This window comes from Hesperophylax consimilis, chromosome 20, assembly GCF_061612785.1.
Source record: "Hesperophylax consimilis isolate HC1 chromosome 20, BYU_Hcon_1.0, whole genome shotgun sequence".
In the NCBI taxonomy this organism is placed as follows: Eukaryota; Metazoa; Arthropoda; class Insecta; order Trichoptera; family Limnephilidae; genus Hesperophylax; species Hesperophylax consimilis.
In genome coordinates, this window is record NC_142855.1 from 30,625,741 (window position 1) to 30,647,917 (window position 22,177).

Genomic DNA, 22,177 nt, shown 5'->3' on the forward strand with positions numbered 1-22,177 from the left:
GTCGACAGCTCTGACCACTGAGCTATGGTGGCTTATCTCTTACCCGCGAAATTATTCAATATATACTAGTGTTTCATTCAACAATTACTGCTTGTTACATTTTTCACCTGAAAACAACCAACTTTATTTTATATGAGAAAGGCATTGTAAGTGCTAACTCTCTCACTAGATGGCGTCGAGACAAATTGTCTACATTTTTAGGTGAAATACTTGAACTTGTCAAATATTAATTATTATTTTTTGGTAAACTAATGTTTTTAAGACAAGTTTTTTTATGCATAGCACAAAGGGTAACAATTATTTTACAAGCAATAATTGTTCGCCTGAAACACTCATCCACATTGAAAAATCTCCTGATAAAAGATACATGACGCCAACGGGACTCGAACCCGTGTCCCTTCGATTTCCGGTCGACAGCTCTGACCACTGAGCTATGGCGGCTTATCTCTTACCCGCGAAATTATTCATCAGTATCTTTTATCAGGAGATTTTTCAATGTGGTTATAAAAAAATAAAATAATAAAGTAATGTAAGTTATACTAAAATATTGTAAATAAACAACAAAAAAACGTAAGAAGAATACAAGATTATCCAATGACGCAAAAATAAGAATTTTAATAGTTTGACGTAATTTTTAAAATTGAGTTGAAATTCGTCAATATTTAAGATAATTTTTATATTTAAAGGAAGTTTGTTAAAATAAATGATTCGTATAAAGAAGATGTAGGTATTCATTTTTGTGATTTTAATGTTATTCTGAGATCCCTCTGATATATTAATTTGTAAGTTATATTGTTTTATACATTTTGTCTATTGTGGGAACATTGAATATTGTAAAAAGAATTTCGGTTGAAAATGTAAATTGATTACTTTAATTATCTTTGAATTATTGTTAGTGCATTTGAAATATAATAATAGATATTCCTCCCCAGTCAATAATACCATACTGCAATTTAGATTAAACATTGGCAATGTATGCTTTTGTTCGCTTTTCTAGTCTAAGAATATGAATACATTTCTACAAATTAGTGTTTTTCATTTAAAATGTTGGTCATTTTTTACATTAGTTCCCCACAGGAGGCCCTGAGGAAAATGATTCCCTCAGGATCTATGTCATCTTCGGGGAAAGGAAGGAGAGGAGGGTCTGGTGGTCAATGTGTCCATCCAAACATACCACGGGCGGTGCAAGGCGATGGGTCGAAAGAGAGGTCAAAAGGCCTCCCTCAACCAGTCTCTGCCAATCTGACTAGTAGTTCTGTAAACAGAATACTTCGTGTCCTTAAAAAAGTGTTTTAATATTTATTGTAAATAAAAAAAAAAAAACAATTTGTACCAATTTAGGATAGACCCACAAAGCTGTCCTAAGGCAGCTTGTCTGTAGGTTCTACCAATTAAACATTATACTAAAAACAAGATATGTATAGAGATACATGAAAAGTTATTTAATTAACCACAGCTTTACAATCTTAGGGCAGTCTCTCATTTTTTTCAAATTTTAATATTTTATTGATTTTATTAAAAATCACTAGAATTTTATATTCAAGAGTACGGCTCCCATATTTATTTAATATTCTAGGAGTTTTTAGGCCCTTTCCTTCTTTAAATCTTTTAGTATGTTTGTATGAGCTTCCCCCCATGTCATCTATAATAGTAGTGAACTAAAGGAGACCTTTTATTGTAAGTAGGCTCTCTGATCCGTATAGTACTTTTAACTTATGTCTCTTATTGTAAATATTAGATGTGAAATTTTTTTTTACTATGGCAGTTTGTAAATTTTGAATTATTATTATTGTTTTATTTTTTCTTTACTGTGACAAATTTTCAAACTATAACTATAGAGATACATGAAAGACTGTTTTGTGTACATTGGTTTATAAATTAGATTAGTATATAATAAATAAATAGTGCTTACGTGTCACCAAGTTCGAATTCCGTATCTAAGGATGGATTCGACCATTATTAAATCATCGTCTAGCTTCCCGTTCGAATTCCGAACCCGGGCACCCCTGCTAAGTCATCAAAGTCACTTGGGGTGACTTATGACAGGAGTTTTGGTTATCAAATAAATGGTTTCCGGAGCGCACCCGCCTCCCGAATTGAATTGGTATATATATATACTAAAATATTGCAAGTGTGATAATAATTTTAATTGAAAATTATTTATAGAGAATGGTGTTGATTTTATTTTTTCATAGCTTAAGGAAGGAAGATTTATATAGAGCCAGTTTTTCAGTATATATTGGGTTTTGAATGTGACTCCAACAGAATGGTTAACCTTCAATAACTCTCATAGTGTCATCAGCATAATATATTTTTTTATTATAAAATATAATAAGCAGTAATTGTTGATTGAAGCACTAGCACATATTGAATTATTAAAAATAAGCCGACGTAGCTCAGTAGTCCAGAGCTTCTCACCGTGGTGCGGGTTTAATTCTCGGGAGATATTTTCAATTTGTATTGATATTACAGGCGACTAATTATTGCTTATAATAATTTATTTTTATTTTTCCGTTTACTTTACGTTTGAATGTGTCACTTATATAGATGAAGTACAGTAAAGGTCCCAGGACTGTACCTTGAATTACGCCGAATTGGCTTTTGTGGCGGACTAAGCCCATAGTCTATTTTTACGTCTCGAGAACGTTTGAAAAGATATCCTTTTTAGTGATAATTCTTAACTTACATTGTACAGTCTTATTCAATGTGAAACCAAAACACCCTTTATCGGTTGGAAAGTGTGTTTTTATTGATGTGTAGGTAATTGTATCAGCATAATAACTATATATCTATTTCAAAACTATGAATAGTCGTTGTTCTTATTTGACCTTGAAAGCTTTTTTGAAACGGTGTCCTCAGAGCACCATAACCTATATTAATGCGGCCGAGAACATTAAAACCTGGTCTCCAGCATTACATTCGTGCCTAACTAACTAACTAACCATCACGCTGTTTCGCCGCAGAGGTAGGCAGAGAGGACGGACCGCCAAATAACTCAGTTACACGACATACATCGTCTCTTAAATACTCTTCTATTATTCTGACTCTTGGCATGGCCCGACACGAGTATCTGATTCACTTGATCGTGCCATGTCTTTCTCGGGAGTCTCCGACTTCTGCTACCGTTCGCATTAGCATCATATATTCTCCTTGCACTTCTTTCTTAACTCATTCGCTCTACATGCCCAAACCATCTATGTTTCCATTTCTTAATCCTACTCATTACGCTTACATCTGAACTCTTTGCGGATCTCCACACTTCTCACACGATTATACCTGGTTTTACCACACATACGCCTCAGGGATATGGCAAGACATTTCTTTTTTTTATCGATAGATGTATAAATATTTTTTGTCAATTCATATATGGCATCCTCAGTGCTTAGATCTTTACGAAAGCCGTATTGGTTTTTTGATAGAATTTTATATTTTTCTAAGTGTTCAATGACTCTAAATTTGATGCATTTTTCGAATATTTTTGATAGGTTTGAAACAAGGGATATTGGTCTGTAATTGTCTAATTTATGCGTATCAATTGTTAGTCATCACGTTTCTTTTCATTTTGCTATCCTGATCAGATATATCAGTTGTATTTTGCTATCCTGCCTTGCCTGATCAGATATATCAGTTGTATTTTGCTATCCTGCCTTGCCTGATCAGATATATCAGTTGTATTTTGCTATCCTGCCTTGCCTGATCAGATATATCAGTTGTATTTTGCTATCCTGCCTTGCCTGATCAGATATATCAGTTGTATTTTGCTATCCTGCCTTGCCTGATCAGATATATCAGTTGTATTTTGCTATCCTGCCTTGCCTGATCAGATATATCAGTTGTATTTTGCTATCCTGCCTTGCCTGATCAGATATATCAGTTGTATTTTGCTATCCTGCCTTGCCTGATCAGATATATCAGTTGTATTTTGCTATCCTGCCTTGCCTGATCAGATATATCAGTTGTATTTTGCTATCCTGCCTTGCCTGATCAGATATATCAGTTGTATTTTGCTATCCTGCCTTGCCTGATCAGATATATCAGTTGTATTTTGCTATCCTGCCTTGCCTGATCAGATATATCAGTTGTATTTTGCTATCCTGCCTTGCCTGATCAGATATATCAGTTGTATTTTGCTATCCTGCCTTGCCTGATCAGATATATCAGTTGTATTTTGCTATCCTGCCTTGCCTGATCAGATATATCAGTTGTATTTTGCTATCCTGCCTTGCCTGATCAGATATATCAGTTGTATTTTATCCTTCTCAGCGAAAATTTTCTGCACGCGTTCCGGCAACCTAACCTCACTTTTCGCTGATATTCATTCCCGTTGATTAATTTAGCGTAATTTTAACTTCATCAACAGATTAGCGACTCTGGGCCCATAACCTGTGATTATTTCAATAAAAGGGTTCAGTTTTATGCAGTAATAACTTTATTCTTCTTCTTACAAATGTACACATTGACAGGTTGCTTCTTAGTAATAGATCATAGGACAAGGTTAAAAACAGTATTGCCAACAAAACAATGTTTACAGATACCTTATAGCCAACCTAAGATAATTGCATTTATATTGCCATATTCTAATAAAATATTTTAAAAATCTTTGTTATCCTACATGTATTCAAAATGACCGACTTTTGCATCTTTATTTATAAATTTTTTGATATATCTAATGCTCCAAAATGTTTAATGAGCGAGCTAGGTATAATGCCAGTAGCCGAAATAACGAATGGTAATATTTTTATAGTCTGAGAATGCCAAATTATTTTTATCTCATTTCCAAAATCTGTGTAATTTCTTATTTTTTCATTAACAGATTTTTTAATATAACAGGAATTTGGAATAGCGACATCAATAATATAAGTTATTATTTTAATTTTGTCATGTTAAACTATATCGGGTCTATTATGACTAATCATTCGGTCTGTTAGTATAGTTTTATCATAATATATTTTATAAAATTTGTTTTCTAAAAATGAATTTGGTTCGTATTTATAATATGGTATTATATTACCGCAGTCAATCAAGTTATGTTTAGTGACCAAACCTTGGTGAATTATTTTTAAAACTTGATTGTGCCTAAATGTATACTCAGACGGTGCTAATATAGAACATCCCGATATAATATGTAATTTCGTTTCCGGAAAAGCCAAAAATTTGCTACATTAATCATTAATTTGATTTGTATCTTTTTTATTTTTATTTTTTTATTATTGATACATTATTTAACAGTATTTCATATTTTAATTCAGTAATGTTGGCCTCACTGGGTTCTTTACCCGTGCTGAGGCCCCCATTTTATAATATAAGAATTTAAACATTTAAACAAAAAACAACATTAAAATAAAGATAAATTTAAACTAAAATTAAAGATTAGAAATTGAAATCTAATTATCACACTAAAAGAAAAACATTAAAATAGAATGGAAATCGGCATTTATAATGATTTATGTAAAACGATAATCTTTATTTTTTATATAAAGTCAACATGTTTCGAGAACGACGTTCTCTTCATCAGGACAATTAATGTACTAAAACTAAATTGTCAAGTATATAGAGACAGGTGTGGGTAGAAAAGGAAGTAGTGTGGGGGGGGGTGGGGGGGAGGGGTGAGAGGTGGAAAGGGGAGGTGCTTAGAAGATCAAAGACAAAAAATTACAATATTTATGTTTAAGACAGGGTTATTCACAAAATTAATTTGATTATTAATAATATTTAAATTTCTATTGACATTTTTCCTGATTTCTAATATTTCTAAAAGGTCTAACTGAAAACCATATTAGAAATAGAAATCGGGAATCACCAGATCCCCAACCACTTTGGGGATCTGGTGAGGAGGCACGGAATGAAAGATGTGTCGTGAAGGTCAGAGTGTTTATTTGATGAGTCAGGTAGCCGTGATAAGATGACGTTGGACAGGTGTAGTATTCTCCGGATGCTGGCTGTGATGGCTGGTCAAGCGCGGGTCTGTGAGTCGACGCCGGGCGCTGGTGACCGGACTCGTTGTCTGTCAGGCACTGGCGATCTTGGCAATCAGTACTCCAGTGCTGACGAGAATGCCGAAGGTGCGGTGGACCTTGTAGGCGGTTGAGCGGGAGCTGGTAGACCAGTGAGGATGCTGCGTGTCCTCGTGGTGGTCATGGTGAGTGGATGAAGCGCTGGTCAGAGACGCTGGAACCAGGGCGCTGTGATCCATGTAGCGTTGGCCAGGGACGGCGATCTGGGCCAAAGCGCTATGATGATATCCCGATGGAGTCCATGAGCAGAGCCGGGAAGAATGTCCTTCGCGCAAGTGAGGTGCGCGGATTATCACTCATTGAGCACCTTGTTAACTGATGGCGGATTGATGAGTGACTGACTTCTTTGATTATAAGCTTCCTATAATTTTTCGTATAATGACTATCCTGAATATCAAGCATAAATCCTTCTATTTCTGCGCTAAACTCTCTAATACTCAACCATTTGTTTGACGAAAATTTGTCAACATACGTTTGGTTGAGATAATTGAAGTGTTTTGCGTGTAAAATTTTATTTTACCAGGAATCTAATAATTCGTGGTTGGGATTTATAAAAATGTTGGCATTCTCGTCGTATAAATTTAAAGGTGTAATGTTATCATCTGCCTTGAAAATTATTTTGTGCATTTCTGAGCTATGAGCTTTCCTAAGGAAAAAAAATTCTTAGCATTTCTACCTGATTATGTTTCAAAGAAGTTATTTTGACTATACCTCTACCTCCTAAATTTATTAGTTATACAGCTGAATTTGGATGATGGCAATTAAAATTTGCTAGTGTAGTTCTAAAAACTAAAATCAATTAACAAAATTATTAGATTAAATATAACCATTGATTTGTGCAACTTAATAAATGATTTGAATGATTTGTTTCTTTAGTTTCAAAGGGGAAAAAAACTAAACGTTTACCATGAGAGAACCCGTTAGTGAGGACCTATTCTGTGACTAAGCCTGCTGTATCTTAAGCAAATATATGTTAGGAATATCCAGCAAACTTTACTAAAGACGAATAGCTACACACGGAACTGATCTTGGTTCACTGTGAGTCAACATGTAACGTTTTAAAGATGACTTAAGTGAAAATAAATTATTGCAGTAGGGACACGAAAAAAGGTGTTTTTCTACAGTGGGTAAGCATGTGAATTTTAAGATTTCCCTTTGTAGAACATGAATAGTTGCAGTAGGAACACAAAAAGGTGTTTCCCCACTGTGGCGTAACATGTGTATTTTAAGTAATTCCTTTGTGGAACATGAATATTTGCAGTCGGGACAAGAAAAAGATTTTATTCCACTGTGAGTAACCATATGAAATTTATGATATCCCTATGTAGAACAGGAATAGTTGGAGTCAGGACATGTAAAAGGTTATTCCCCACCGTGGTTTAACACGTGTTTTTTAAAATCTTTCTTAAAATTACATGAATAGTTACAGTCGATACATGAAAAAAGTTTTTCAGTACTATGTGATAACATGTGACTTTTAAGATTTCCTTTTGTAGAACAGGAAAAGTTGCATTCACGACATGAAAAGGGTTTTTCCCCACTGTGTCTCAGCACATGAATTTTAAGATACCCCTTAGTAGAACACGTAAAGTTGCAGATAGAACATGAAAAAGGTTTTTCTCCACTGTGGGTAAACATGTGACTTTTAAGATTTCTTTTTGTATAGCAGGAATACTTGCAATCAAGACATGAAAAAGGTTTTACTCCACCGTGGGTTAACATATGACTTTTAAGAGTTCTTTTTGAATAGCAGGAATAGTTGCATTCAGGACATGAAAAAGGTTTTTCTCTACTGTGGGTAAACATGTGACTTTTAAGATTTCCTTTTGTGTAGAAGGAATAGTTGCATTCAGGACATGAAAAAGGTTTTTCCCCACTGTGACTCAGCACATGAATTTTTAGATGCCACTTAGTAGAACACGAAAAGTTGCAGTTGGAACATAAAAAGGGTTTTTCTTTCATGTGAGTAAACATGTGACTTTTAAGACTTCCTTTTGTATTGCAGGAATAGTTGCAGTCAAGACATGAATAAGGTTTTTCTACACTGTGGTTAAACATGTGACTTTTAAGATTATCTTTCGTATAGCAGGAATAGGTGCATTCGGGACATGAAAAAGGTTTTTCCCCACTGTGTCGCAGCACATGAATTTTTAGATGCCCCTTAGTAGAACACGAAAAGTTGCAGTTGGAACATGAAAAAGGTTTATCTTCCATGTGAGTAAACATGTGTCTTTTAAGATTTCTTTTTGTATGGCAGGAATAGCTGCAGTCAAGACATGAAAAAGGTTTTTCTCCACTGTGGGTAAACACGTGACTTTTAAATTTTCCTTCTGTATAGCAGGAATAGTTGCATTCAGGACATGAAAAAGGTTTTTCTCTACTGTGGGTAAACATGTGAATTTTAAGATTTCTTTTTGTATAGCAGGAATAGTTGCATTCAGGACATGAAAAAGGTTTATCTCCACTGTGGGTAATCATGTGACTTGTAAGACTTCCTTTTGTAAAGAAGGAATTGTTGCATTCAGGACATGAAAAAGGTTTTTCCCCACTGTGTCTCAGCACATGAATTTTTAGATACCCCTTTGTAGAACACGAAAAGTTACAGTTGGAACATGAAAAAGGTTTTTCTTCCATGTGAGTAAACATGTGACTTTTAAGATTTCCTTTTGTTTTGCAGGAATAGTTGCATTCGGGACATGAAAAAGGTTTTTCTCCACTGTGGGTAAACATGTGACTTTTAAGATTCCATTTTGTATAAAAGGAATAGTTGCATTCAGGACATGAAAAAGGTTTTTTCCCACTGTGGGTTAACATGTGACTTTTAAGATTTCCTTTTGTATAGCAGGAATAGTTACAATGATGACAAGAATATTGTTTTTCCCCAAGACGCGCCCTTAGCAATCCGCCTGAAAATGATAAAAATGAAATAAATATATATAAAGTGTAAGCAGATACAGCATAATTGAGAGCACGTATTGCAAACTTGCTCAATAACTGCTCTGGTAGCTTAGAAAATAAACAAGTAAAAAATCTACCACTCCACAACGTTCAAAAAGATTATTCATATGAATTAAATGGGTAATAACAATAAATTAATTAAATTAAACTTGCAATCGAGGACCTTAACCCCTAAGCACACTTAAATAATACAGCCAACTCCTAGTCAGAGCCCAAATACATTTAATTCTGTTAAATAATGGTCCGGTGAAAAACCACCGCCCCAGAATCGATTAAAATTAATATTAAAAAAATCGAATTACTTGCGGTCAGGGTTATTATTTTAGAACGCTTTAAGTATTCCATTTTAACATCCGGGAGGTCTATGTCAAGATCAGTATAAGGAATTCCATCTCCAACTTCTTCTCGAGATCCTGGTTCTGCCTTGATGGTAACAGTCTCCACATTAATATTACCTGGAGAAACGAAAAACAATACATTGGCACTACTTTGGAAAAAAACTTAAATAATGTTTCCGCATCAATATTAACATTCTGGCATCAACAACAAGAGACCCAAGTTATCTAGAAAATTAAAATGTTACACCAGTAAACACCGGTTAATATGGAAAGAGGCGTCAGAAAAGGGAGTATTTCTATATAAGATTCTAAATTATGCATTTGACAGTCAAGAAATTCATAAATTGAAAAGCTATTGAATACCACTACGTAATACTAGAAGCAGGGATTTATTTCAGTTCAGAAATTCTGCTATTAACTTCCATAATATGTATTTCTCATTGCCCATAATACTAATGGAGGGAAATAATTATGCCAAGTCAGTGGATATTTCCTATTTCTAACTAAACTAATACAAAAGGTTGTTACTGACGTAGGTCAGGCATGTCTAATAGTAAATTATTTTTACTAATCCCATATAAACGAACTTCAAAATGGCGTTATTATATAAATAAAGAGATAATATAATTTATTAATAATATATTACTAAATTATAGGATCGGAAGTATGTCAATGTAGCAACGCAAAAATCTGCAGTCAATCACTTGGAGAATAATGTACAGAACGAAATCTAGAACGTCAAAATAAGTGCGAAATCGAAAAATTTTCATCTGCAATGAAAATAAATATTTTCAACTCGAGTTAAAAAATTTGGGAGGGGGGTTTTGTTACCGCCGCCCCGAGAACCGTTTATTGGCTAACCAAAACAAACTGCCACAGGACATCCCAAGTGGGTCGCTACGTTCGGTGATGGTTTGTTACCTTTTCGTAGTTTTTAAAACAAAAAGGAAACTGTTATATGTATATTGATCATAGCACCCGAAAACCGAGAAAACATTTTACTCCCGAGGAGAAATCAAAAAATTAATACGTGTGATTTTAGACAAGTATATATTTATTTATCAACGCCCTACTGGAATTTTACATATAGAACAAAACATAAATTTAAAACCACAGTAAAACACAAATAATAAAGCATAAAATACAGTAAACTTAAGTTAAGTTATTATCACAATTAACTTAAGAAACTCTTTAAATTTATATACATGTGATACAAAATAATAAAAAAATTATAAAAGATATTATGTATATTTAAATAAGCATATTATGCTTAAATTATGATTACGTACTCGTTATTTACATGAAAATTGATGAACTGATTTGGATTTGTACGGGTCTAGGAATTAGAACAAAAATATCAGCGACATCCATAAAATCATTGCCCAGCCTATGTAACCTCTCGATAACTGAATTGAATACAAAGTTATTGTTGTGAAATAAAATATTCCATCTAGTATGTTTGGGAGGTTCATGTAGTGACAGCAAACTTATAATGTCAGGGCTGTCAAACATAGAATTAATAATTTTACACAATAAAAGAAGATCAAATATTTTTCGCCGTTCTGATAATTTAGATAAAATTAGTTAACTTCGTAACTTTAAATAATTGATTTTTTAATTTATTTATATTACACGCCTATAGTGGCTATTACAAACATGTGATTTAAATATAATAATTAAGCACTAATATAACAAAAGCATGAGGTATGTTTTTATAGCCTTCTTGTAACTACATTCCGTGAACTACAGTTGAACACATCAACTACTTCCGAGAAAACATTGCCGACTGCATGCACATCTAGGTACAAGCGAGTATCTAAATGACTCAGTCCTGATAATTTTGTTGCAATTAAAAAGAATTTTAGAACGACTAGTTCTTGTAGGTATATGAAAGGTAATTAGACTTAATAAATCAGGGCTGTCTATAATACCATTAACAATTTTATAAATAAAAATCAAGTCAGAAACAAGTCTTCTATCTGAGAGTTTTAATAATTTCAGTTCTTTCATCAAGTGATTGTAGTTAAATGTTTCAATTGGTAGACCGAATTTATAGTTAATGAATCTTAGGAATTTATGCAGAATTTTTTCTATGGAGTCAGAGTGGATTTTTAAGTGAGGAGACCAGATTGAAGAATTATATTCGACTACGAACTAAAGAAGAATATAAAATTTTTAATGTTGAAATATTACGAAAATCTCTGCCATTTCGAAAAATAAAACCAAGCATCTTTAATCATTTGTTGGTAACTGAATAAATATGTGAAAGGGAGTTAAGTTTTGAATCGAAAATAACGCCAAGATCGTTAATTTCACTGACAGAGGTGAGATGAACATTATTGATTTTATATTGGTAGTTAAAGGGTTGAGTTATTTTGAAAAATCTTATAATGTGGCATTTATTAATGTTAAGATGAAGCTTGTTAAGTTGGCACCAATCTTGTAATTTGTTTAAATTAGTTTGAATGTTGATACAGTCAAATAGTGTTTTTATAATTTTAAATAGTTTTAAATCATCAGCGAAAAGCAACTCTTCAACATTGTAATCGAAAATAGTGATAATATCGTTTGTGAAAAGTAACAAAGGAATTGGGCCTAAATGCGACCCTTGTGGTACACCGCTATTAGCCATGAATTTATGTGAAAAGTTAGAGTTGTTTTTTACTTGTAGGATTCTATTAGTTAAATAGCTCTTTAACCATTCCAATATTTTATCCTCTATTCCAATTTTTCTAAGTTTATTGAGGAGAATTTTGTGGTTAACTTTGTCAAAGACCCTCCACACAGCATCCCCAAAGATGACATAGGCCCTGAGGGAAATTATTTTCTTCAGGGCCTCCTGTGTGGAGTAAATATAAAAAAAAAAAAAAAAAAAGGTTTTACGAAGTCTGTTTATATTGAGTCGACTTGGGTTTTATTTTCAAGCGAACTAGCTATAAATAGTGATAATATCGTTTGTGAAAAGTAACAAAGGAATTGGGCCTAAATGCGACCCTTGTGGTACACCGCTATTAGCCATGAATTTATGTGAAAAGTTAGAGTTGTTTTTTACTTGTAGGATTCTATTAGTTAAATAGCTCTTTAACCATTCCAATATTTTATCCTCTATTCCAATTTTTCTAAGTTTATTGAGGAGAATTTTGTGGTTAACTTTGTCAAAGACCCTCCACACAGCATCCCCAAAGATGACATAGGCCCTGAGGGAAATTATTTTCTTCAGGGCCTCCTGTGTGGAGTAAATATAAAAAAAAAAAAAAAAAAAGGTTTTACGAAGTCTGTTTATATTGAGTCGACTTGGGTTTTATTTTCAAGCGAACTAGCTATAAATTGTTCATACAACGAGAAATTTGATAGAGTGGATCTGCCCGGCATAAAGCCAAGTTGATTAGGTAAGAAACGTATCCATTTAAAGGAGGGAGACACCATCACTGGTTTAACACAATCGCTACGATAATATGCGTAGTTTACAAAAGTTGATAATGTTTTTGTTTAATAAAAGAGCTTTGAATTTAATTTCAGTTATCAAATTAAGTTCCTCACCACAGACTAGATGGCAAGTAGTGTATAAGTGTGGGCGCAGTGCGTTAAATAGTCCTATACGCAAACATAGAAACATTCATAGGGGAGGTTTGATAAGCATTTTTGACAACGCTTAATTTTAGCCATGCATTACATATTGATTTACTTTTATTTGCTGTGATTCGGCAATAAAGAGAAGAAATTATTTCAAATTGATTTTTTATTTATTTTATCTGTACTGTATATTCGTTATTGAGTGCAATTATGAATACAAACAAATGCTGTTTGCAGGAACACTGGTGGGTCTAGAGTCGTTCATAATAATAAAGCTTGTGGCTTAATAGTTATCGAGTCTTGAGGTGTACGATGAATGAGGTAAACAGTCAGTTTTCTTATACCGTCGTTGAGAAAACGGTGGGGCCCCTCCAATGTGAGGAAGTAAAAGTACGCGAGTTTATTTGAAAAAAATAAAATAATAGTTACCCGCCGTTTGGAGAATTCTTTCCGAGTGCTGACGTGAGAGCTCCAAGCCTTTCCGTGCAATTTCTGGAAGTTCGAAGCCAATTTCGGAAAACGAAATTTCAATTTTTTCTCCTTCTGTAGACCCTGGTTCTAATTTGATAGTGACTCCGTCTTGAGAAGAATACTCAGGGTTACTAAGTTTACCTGATAACAGAAAAACCTTATTAAAAATTGGATATATACACTGAATTGGTTGCTCGGTATGTTAAATGACTATTGGATACTTGACCACCGATATGTATCAAAATATCATCAATATCCGTTGAGAGAACATGCACAATGTCACACAGCAACATATGTGACATTGTGCATGCTCTCTCAAGTCGGTGAAACAACCCGTTCTAATGGAGTCCACATTAACTCTGAAAGGTTGAGAGCATTTGAGCACAATGTCACGCATATTGTTGCGTGGATGATCTCTCTACTGTTCATAGTTAATGTCGACTTCAATAGAACGGGTCGTTTCACTGACTCGGCTTTGTGAAAAACAGCTCTACCGACGTCTACCTATTCTACGTCACTTATTGTAGGAATCTTCAAGGTATGAATTACAGCAGTCCCTAACGACAACCGAAACACTCTACCCAGACCGACCTCACAATTTTGCCCAATTACAAAAATAAATAAAAATATTAGTAACATAACCTAGAGTAGCTTAGGTCGATATGTAGGAGTGAGCATGTCGTTAAAGATAAACAAAAACCTACAGTTTTAATTATTATTCCCGATCGCATATTGCGTCTGTGTAACAGTTATGTACCAAAAAAATAAACACCTGCGCACTTGAAGTGAAACAACACAAAACTGCGCTATATAAATGTTATGTTATTATTATTATTATTACCTGAATTGATTTCGGAAATAGATTCCGAACATTCCTTTTTGATAAAAGGATAGTCAATATCGATTTCCGTAAGTATCACAGGAACACTCTCTTCCGAACTTGTGCCTGGTTCTAACTTGATGGCGGTGGAATCCATGCTCTTGCGTAAGGATCTGGTAGTTTTGTTACTTTTGTTATGAGTTCGAGGGATTTCTTGAGAGAAGAATGGAATGTTTTCGTTCAAAGTGTTCAAATCGACGCAACGAGTAAAGCCAAATTAACATAACCAACAAAAAAGTGACAGGATGCACGCGGAGATATATCCATAGAAATTATAGAATTAAGAAAAAATCGAGTTTCTAATGATATTCAAGTGTTGCCATAAAACAACAGCGAACAAACTCATTTCAAGTAGGAACTTTCAAGATCCGATTTACATTTATGATTATTTACTGCAAATTGTTATTACTATACTTGGGAGTTTAACGGTAAAACCAATTGTCTAAGATTGAGCAGATTTTCCTCCTATTTCAAAAATAACTTGTACTTTGTTATACTTTTTGTAAGCCATTAATTTAAATCTCAGGTTGTATAGTTATGTGAATAGGGTAAATTAAATCAAAAAGATGTCTTTTACACTGCAATTAAAATCTATTTAAGTAAATAATAAGTTTATGCAAATGGAGGAACAAAGCACCGTGCCCTCACCTGTGCTGAAACTGAGCTCAAGTTCCTGGTTACGTCCGAATCAAGTCACGTGTCCGGCAGCCGAGGATTGGTCGGCCACCTACGAGAACGTGCTGCGTCGTTTGCAGACCCCAGGTTCCAGCCCAATATCGGGAAGTACAAGATCTCCAACTACCAAAGATAATAATAATAATAATTGGATAATTTGTAGAGCGCCGTTTTTGTGAAAAATCACCTCAAGGGCGCTGTCATCGATTGTAATCCATTTCTTCATCGTAGACATCGTGACGTGAACGTGGATTATAATCTCCAAAAGTCGAAGGGTAGAATAATAATTATAATGATGTTAATGAATGGCGAAGTGATTGCTTCGTCAAACTGCAGGTACGGTGGCTTTGGTCACGGAATGAGCTCTATGCTCATATTGCCTTCCCGAATCCTCAGCATAAATCTCTGGACCTCTATTTGACCAATGGTATGCCAATATTTAATCAAATTTTATGCATGCGACAGTACTACGTCACCATTAACATCGACGAGAATAGGAAAAACTCAAAAGAGGCGTGACCATAAAAAATATAATTCTTATTCGAAGCTTACTTATTAGCCTAAAATATTTAATAAATAAACTTGCTAGAAATGTCAAAATATTAACACATACAGAAAAATGAAAACTCAGTTACAAGTTAAGCATTTTTTATTTCAGCAAGACAATAAATTATAGATACAGGTAAAATCATTTTAATGAATAAGGTAGAACGATGGAATTCAACCTAGCGTTGTATAATCACGATCCATTACGGCCACACAATATGCACATTCCTGACAGGAACACGGAAATTGTGTGAAAATAAATTTCTACGGTGAAGTTAAATTAAGGCTATTACAAATTTGTAACTAAGGAGCAAAACAAAGTTTCTCACCAGCTATTTGGTTACAAACAGGTATTCTGTTTTGTGTTTGAGATCTCAAGATTAAGTGTTGGCAACGCGTAATAACGAAGCACTCGGCTTTTTTGCTTCCTATTGATAAACAAGAGAGCTACAAACTGACAGACATCTCGCTAATATTGAATAATCAACAACATAATCAACAACAACAATCACGGACGGTTCAGTTTTAACGTCACGATGACGGAAAAAGTGAAAAAATGTGAAAAAATCGTTATTAATGAACTTCTTACGTTTTTATTCAATAAAGTAGATGTGCTAGATGAAGTGTCAATCGTACAAATTTGTTCCACGCACTTCAGTGAAGACGAGGTGGAACTATCGAAAGATCTCCTGTACTCAGAGGTTGACGACAGAAGAATTAAGAAGGAAGGGCGATGGAAAAAAGGTAAAGAACCTTTATGATATGATCAAAATTATAAAAGAAACCGAGCCAACAGATATGCCAACTTTTGTGGCTAAAAACCTGCACAAATTACCTCCAGTTTGTTTTGATTCAGTTGACATAACCTCACTTTTAAAAGATATTGTGTCTTTAAAAACTGAGCTCTTTACCATAAAGGCACAAATGTGCAAACAAAATGATGTAGATGAGCTACGAGAGCAGATGACCCTTTTGAGGACCGAGTTGAAATCAATAAATGTCAATAATCAAAATGATAATCCTAAATGTATCGAAGAAATGCCCTTGGTCAATGTCAAGGTCACGGAGCAGGACAGTATTAGTACGCACACCAAACAAAAGACGTACTCTAATGCACTAGCTAATAAATCAAACGTAGGAACCCAGAAACCGTTAGACAACGGCCCGCGGTCCGATACAAAGACATTTCGGAATCATCAAAACAACGATAATACAGGTTTTACAATGGTGAAAAAACGAAAAATTAATAAAAATCACAAGGGAACAGGGCCCATATCTATGATCAAGGCAGCTCCTCTAAGAACGGCGATCTATGCCTCAAGATTTGCAACAGAAACGAGTGCTGATGACCTCAAAAACTATGTTACTTCTAAGAACCAATCTTTTATAGACGTAGAATGGCTCAAACCATTCAAACCGACCCCGTTCAAAACATTTAAAATAACAATCCTCGCCCAGAAAATCAGTGTTTTTATGGAAAAAGATTTTTGGCCCGAAGGAATAGTGTATCGAATCTACAAAGAAAGAAATCACAGCTCAGACAAAAGTTCAAACAATACCTAAACAATGGATTCTCTTAAAATTATTAGTATCAATTGCAAATCAGTGAGAAGGACAGTGAAATGTATTCACGAAATATGTGAAGAATATGATGTCATTCTATTACAAGAAACATGGCTATTACCCACTGACATAAATTATCTTTCAGAAATACACCCAAAATTTTCAAGCTTGGGCACATCTGCCATAGATACATCTACCGGCATACTTAGAGGGCGTCCTTACGGTGGAACGGGCGTATTGTGGCGGAGCGCAATAAGGGCCAAGGCTATCGACTGCAATGACAATAGGTTATCGGGAATAGAAATAATGCTGGATAAAGGATTGTTGTGCATTCTCACAGTTTACATGCCAACTTTCTGTAATGATAACATACCCGAATTTTCAAGATGCCTGGCAAACCTGCATTCACTTATTGAAGATAAACAATATACGAACTGCCTTATTATGGGTGATTTTAATGCCGATCCAAGAACATTATTTGGGAAAGATTTATTATCATTCTGCAAAGAAAACAAATATCACTGCATCGATATTGAAAAAATGCCTGAAAATTCTTACACATATGTTAGTGATGCACATAACACAACAAGCTGGTTAGATCACTGTATAGGGACGGCCACAATTCAAAAGATGACAAAAAATATTTCGGTAAAGTACGATGTTGACTGGACAGATCACCGGCCCATGTCAATTTGTTTAGAAACAACAGGTATAACCGCAACGGAGGAAATTTCCCCGATGGCTTTAGATCCAGTAAAATGGAGAGCACATAATACTTCGCAGATCATGTCCTATTCTGCAACTGCATCATTTTTAACAAACCGAATTAAATGCAGCAGCGGGGTCGAACTCTGTAAAAAGTCAGGATGCAAAAATAAGTTTCATAAAGATGCCATAGACGAACTATATGGGAGGATTGTAGAGTCACTAAGTACTGCCGCTAAAAACGTCTTTGAAAGTGGGCGCAAACATAATAGAACCACATCCAAACATATTCCTGGATGGAACGACAATGTATCGATTCATTATGAAGCATCACGAAATGCACTTATGAAATGGATTGAAAATGGAAAACCCCGGTCGGGTCCCTTGGCAGAAAATAGAAAAATACTGAGAAGAAAATTTAAATATGAATTAAGAAAATGTCAAAAAACAGCGGAACAAATAAAAATGGACAAAATATCAGGTGCAATTGAGAACAAAGACTTTAAAGAATTTTGGCAAAAAACAGGCAACGTTTTAAAAACTAAAGCACAGATATCCACTCATATTGAAGGAGAATCGGACGCAGAAAAGATTGCTAATATTTTCATAACCAACTTTTCAAAAATATCGGAAAGAAACGAATCCACCATCTTAGAAAAACCATGCGAAGATGAGGACGAAAACATAATCGTTACGAAAGATATGGTCAAAACAGCTGTAAAACGAATGAAAGCTGGAAAATCGCCCGGTTATGATAGCCTGAGCATTAAACATGTTAGAAACGCAGGTGAAAAAATATACACGCTTCTAGCAACGCTATTCACACAGATACTTCAACATATGCATATGCCAAGAAACTTCTCACGTACAATTATAGTACCGTTAGTTAAATCCAGACAAGAAGACATATCCAGTGCTTCCAACTATAGGCCGATATCTCTAGCCACAATAATATCCAGAATATTTGAAAGGGTTTTACAAACTTACATAGAAGCCAAACTATTTACGTCCGACAACCAATTTGGTTTTAAACCTAAATTGTCAACAGACATGGCAATATTCAGTTTGAAACAAAGTATCGAATATTATAAGGCAAGAAAAACAACAGTGTATGCTTGCTTTCTAGACCTAAGTAAAGCTTTCGACCGAGTATCTCATGCACTGCTTTGGAAAAAACTAAAAGAAAGGAATGTACCCAGTTCAATAATTAACATTCTGGCGATCTGGCATCATCAACAAGAGAACCAAGTTATCTGGAAAAATAAAATGTCAGTACCAGTAAATACGAAATGCGGCGTCAGACAAGGGGGAAGCTTATCACCAATCCTATTTAACGTCTATATGAATGATTTAAGCAATAAACTCACCTCGGCGAATGTAGGTTGTCACCTGGGAAACATTTGCGTAAATAACATTGCGTACGCAGATGACATGGTTATTTTGTCTCCAAGCATTAAAGCATTGAGAAAGCTATTAAAGATATGCGAAGAATATGCCGCTGAACATAACATGGTCTACAAGCCAACTAAATCTGTGTTACTAGTATTTAAAACGGGCGCAGGCCCTACAAAAGTACTACCCGTCAGCCTAAACGGCACAAAAATAAATGAAAAACCGGAGGTCAAATACTTAGGACACATCGTAACAGCGGAGCTCAATGATGATATGGATATTGAGCGACAGAGAAGATCACTGTGCATCAGAGCAAATATGATTTCTCGACGATTTAACAAGTGTGGCCCGAAAGCAAAAAGGCAACTTTTTAACACATACTGCACGAGCCTATATACCTCGGAGCTGTGGACCAACTTCAACAAAGCATCTCTAAAAAGAATGGAAGTACAGTACAACAATTCCTACCGAATACTTTTTGGGCTGTCCTGGTACTGCAGTGCCACTGAGATGTTTGTAGAAGGGCGTGCTCCCGGATTCCGAGCACTAATGAAAAAACGGATCACCAGCTTTCGAACACGACTAGCCGCGAGCGAAAACGGTCTTGTGATGGCAGCACTGCACTTCTGGCAGGGACCTATTTACAAGCGATGGAGCCAAATCCTGATGTCATAGATAAAAATGATATTTTAAAAGATATTTTCTTACTTGAACTTTAATCTCATTATGTTTTTTTTGCATAATTATTATGGTCTTTTGTTTTCGTTTATTGTGTATGTATTATCTTACAATATTTCTTTATATTTACTTTATATATATTCTATGTATAATATGGAGCTCGTGGGATTGCACCACCCTCCCCGAGGTCTGGAATAAAAATAAAAAAAAAAAATAAAAAAAACAATATACAGGGTGTATCGGCACGTACCCGACAAACTTTAACCAGCTATTCCTAAGCATATTTGGAGTAAAAAATCTTATATGCACTTTGCTGTCCGGTAACGTTTTTTTTTAATAAAAATTTTATTATTCATATTTTCACCACATGTCACCACTGTTTTATCCTTTGATAAAGTTTGAAAACCCATCTGGCAAATATTTTATTCGAATTCCGTTGAATAATGCACGTGTGTACCTATATTGGCGCACGTTTACAGTCACAACGAAATAGCACGGCACCATTCGTCTCATTTTTAACTATTATTATTTAGTGTGTGCGAAAGAGCGAAGACGCTTTTTGACACACTTGCTTATAACAGCTGTTTAACACGAAACGCAATGCCAATGACAGTGATGTAGTGTGGAAATTTTATTTTTTTTTGTTTTTAATTGAAAAAAAAATGCTACCGGACAGCAAAGTGCCCATAACATTTTTTACTCCAAATGTGCTAAGGAATAGCTGGTTAAAGTTTGTCGGGTTAGTGCCGATACACCCTGTATACAGAATTATAGACCCATATTTATAGTCGTCAATTACTAAATTATTCGAATCCGTTCTTCTCTCAAAACTCTCGCCCGAGCCAAATAAAGTGATTTCACATCGACAACACGGTTTCATGGCAAAAAGATCTACTCTTACAAATTTAATGATATATCAGAAATATCTTTTTAATAACATGAACAAGCGTCTTCAAACAGACGTAGTGTATACTAACTTTAGTAAAGCCTTCGACAAAGTCTCACATAAAATTGAGGCGTGTTGAAACAAAGACAGCAATCTCCACTTCTTTTCATTTTGAGTAAAATGCAACAAATGTTTTTTTTTGTATTTTTCCAATACCGTAACTATAAAGTATACTTTTTGTTAGTAAATGTTTCTTTAAGGATCACTCTGTGTACATTTTATTGCGATTAATTGGTAGATTATTAAGTTATTTTCAATCGGCCGTTTTCTGAGTGATTTCAAAATATCCAGCAAATATCCAGATGGCAGCACGGTGTTAACCGGTCCTCCTGTCACCTATTCTGTCGACCAAATCGAGGTCTTCCAATGATCTGTCATTTCAATAGCTATTTGCAATTTGTTTTCCTCGAACAAACCTAGTTTGCTCGATTTGTAAGTAAAATGCACAGAAATTACGGTCAGTGGACTATTTTCCAATTGAAGGAAGAATTGAAAGGACGTAATGCCAAAACTGTTAAAGGTTAGTAAATACACCACTATTGCTTATTTATATTGCCAAGATAATTTCTTTTCTAATTTATCAATAGTTATTATCATAATGCGTTTTATTTAAGACTCGAAGACTATGATAAACTTCATAATTTCAATCCGTTGCAGACGAAGATGTCTTGGAAATGGTTACGCCGAAGCCGGAAGATTTTCAAGACATCAACATGGCCTCCTATATTCCAGAACTGACGCGGGAAGAACTACATTAATTCAGTGTTTCCTGAGAAAGTTTGAAGAACACCGACAAAGCGTTAAGTATGTATTCTGAACAATATTTGCTGAGTGTTCGAAGTGCGCATGAAAATGGCACAACCTATATTTTAGGAAAGTGTGCTTCGGAAACATCTTTCTTATGCTGTCTATATACACTATAATTGTAACACTATATTGGAATGCCAATGTGAGTGTGCAGCCGGCGTGGGGCCTAATGCACATTGCAAGCACGTTTTGTAGTTCTACATGGATAAGTAGATTTTAGTGAAATACACCGAGGAAATATCATGGTGCGCCTATAGGTTATTTTATAAAAGCGGAATATCTGCAACTAAAAAAACAGCAGTTGTCTCAACAACAGCTCTTTGATTTAGATCCTAGGCCTACTACTTCCATTAAAAACAAAAATTACCCAACTATGTTCCCTAATTTAGCTATAGGATTATAATTCAAATTTAAGGCACATGCCTATCATGGAAATTATTCCACCAGCAGACAAATATTCTGCCACGTTTGATCATTTCTACGAAAGGGAGAAATTGTTTAACATTCTTTCCTTAAGATTTATAAAAAACCACAAGTAGAACTTTATTTGATTGAATCCTCAACTAGACTTCAGGGTAAGTCTAAAAACTGGTTCACTGAACGATGCCTACGCCTAACTAGTTCAAATTTC

At 34.7% G+C, this 22,177-nt stretch overlaps 1 long non-coding RNA gene across 1 annotated transcript; it reads right to left on the reverse strand.

Annotated features, from left to right (window-relative positions):
- Window positions 1-5,679: 5,679 nt before the first annotated feature.
- LOC149414534 (uncharacterized) lies at window positions 5,680-9,383 on the reverse strand. The gene is made up of 2 exons (XR_016304150.1): window positions 9,275-9,383; window positions 5,680-6,375 (listed from the first exon to the last, which is right to left on the reverse strand). It is a non-coding gene; the product is annotated as an uncharacterized LOC149414534 (long non-coding RNA).
- Window positions 9,384-22,177: the final 12,794 nt, after the last annotated feature.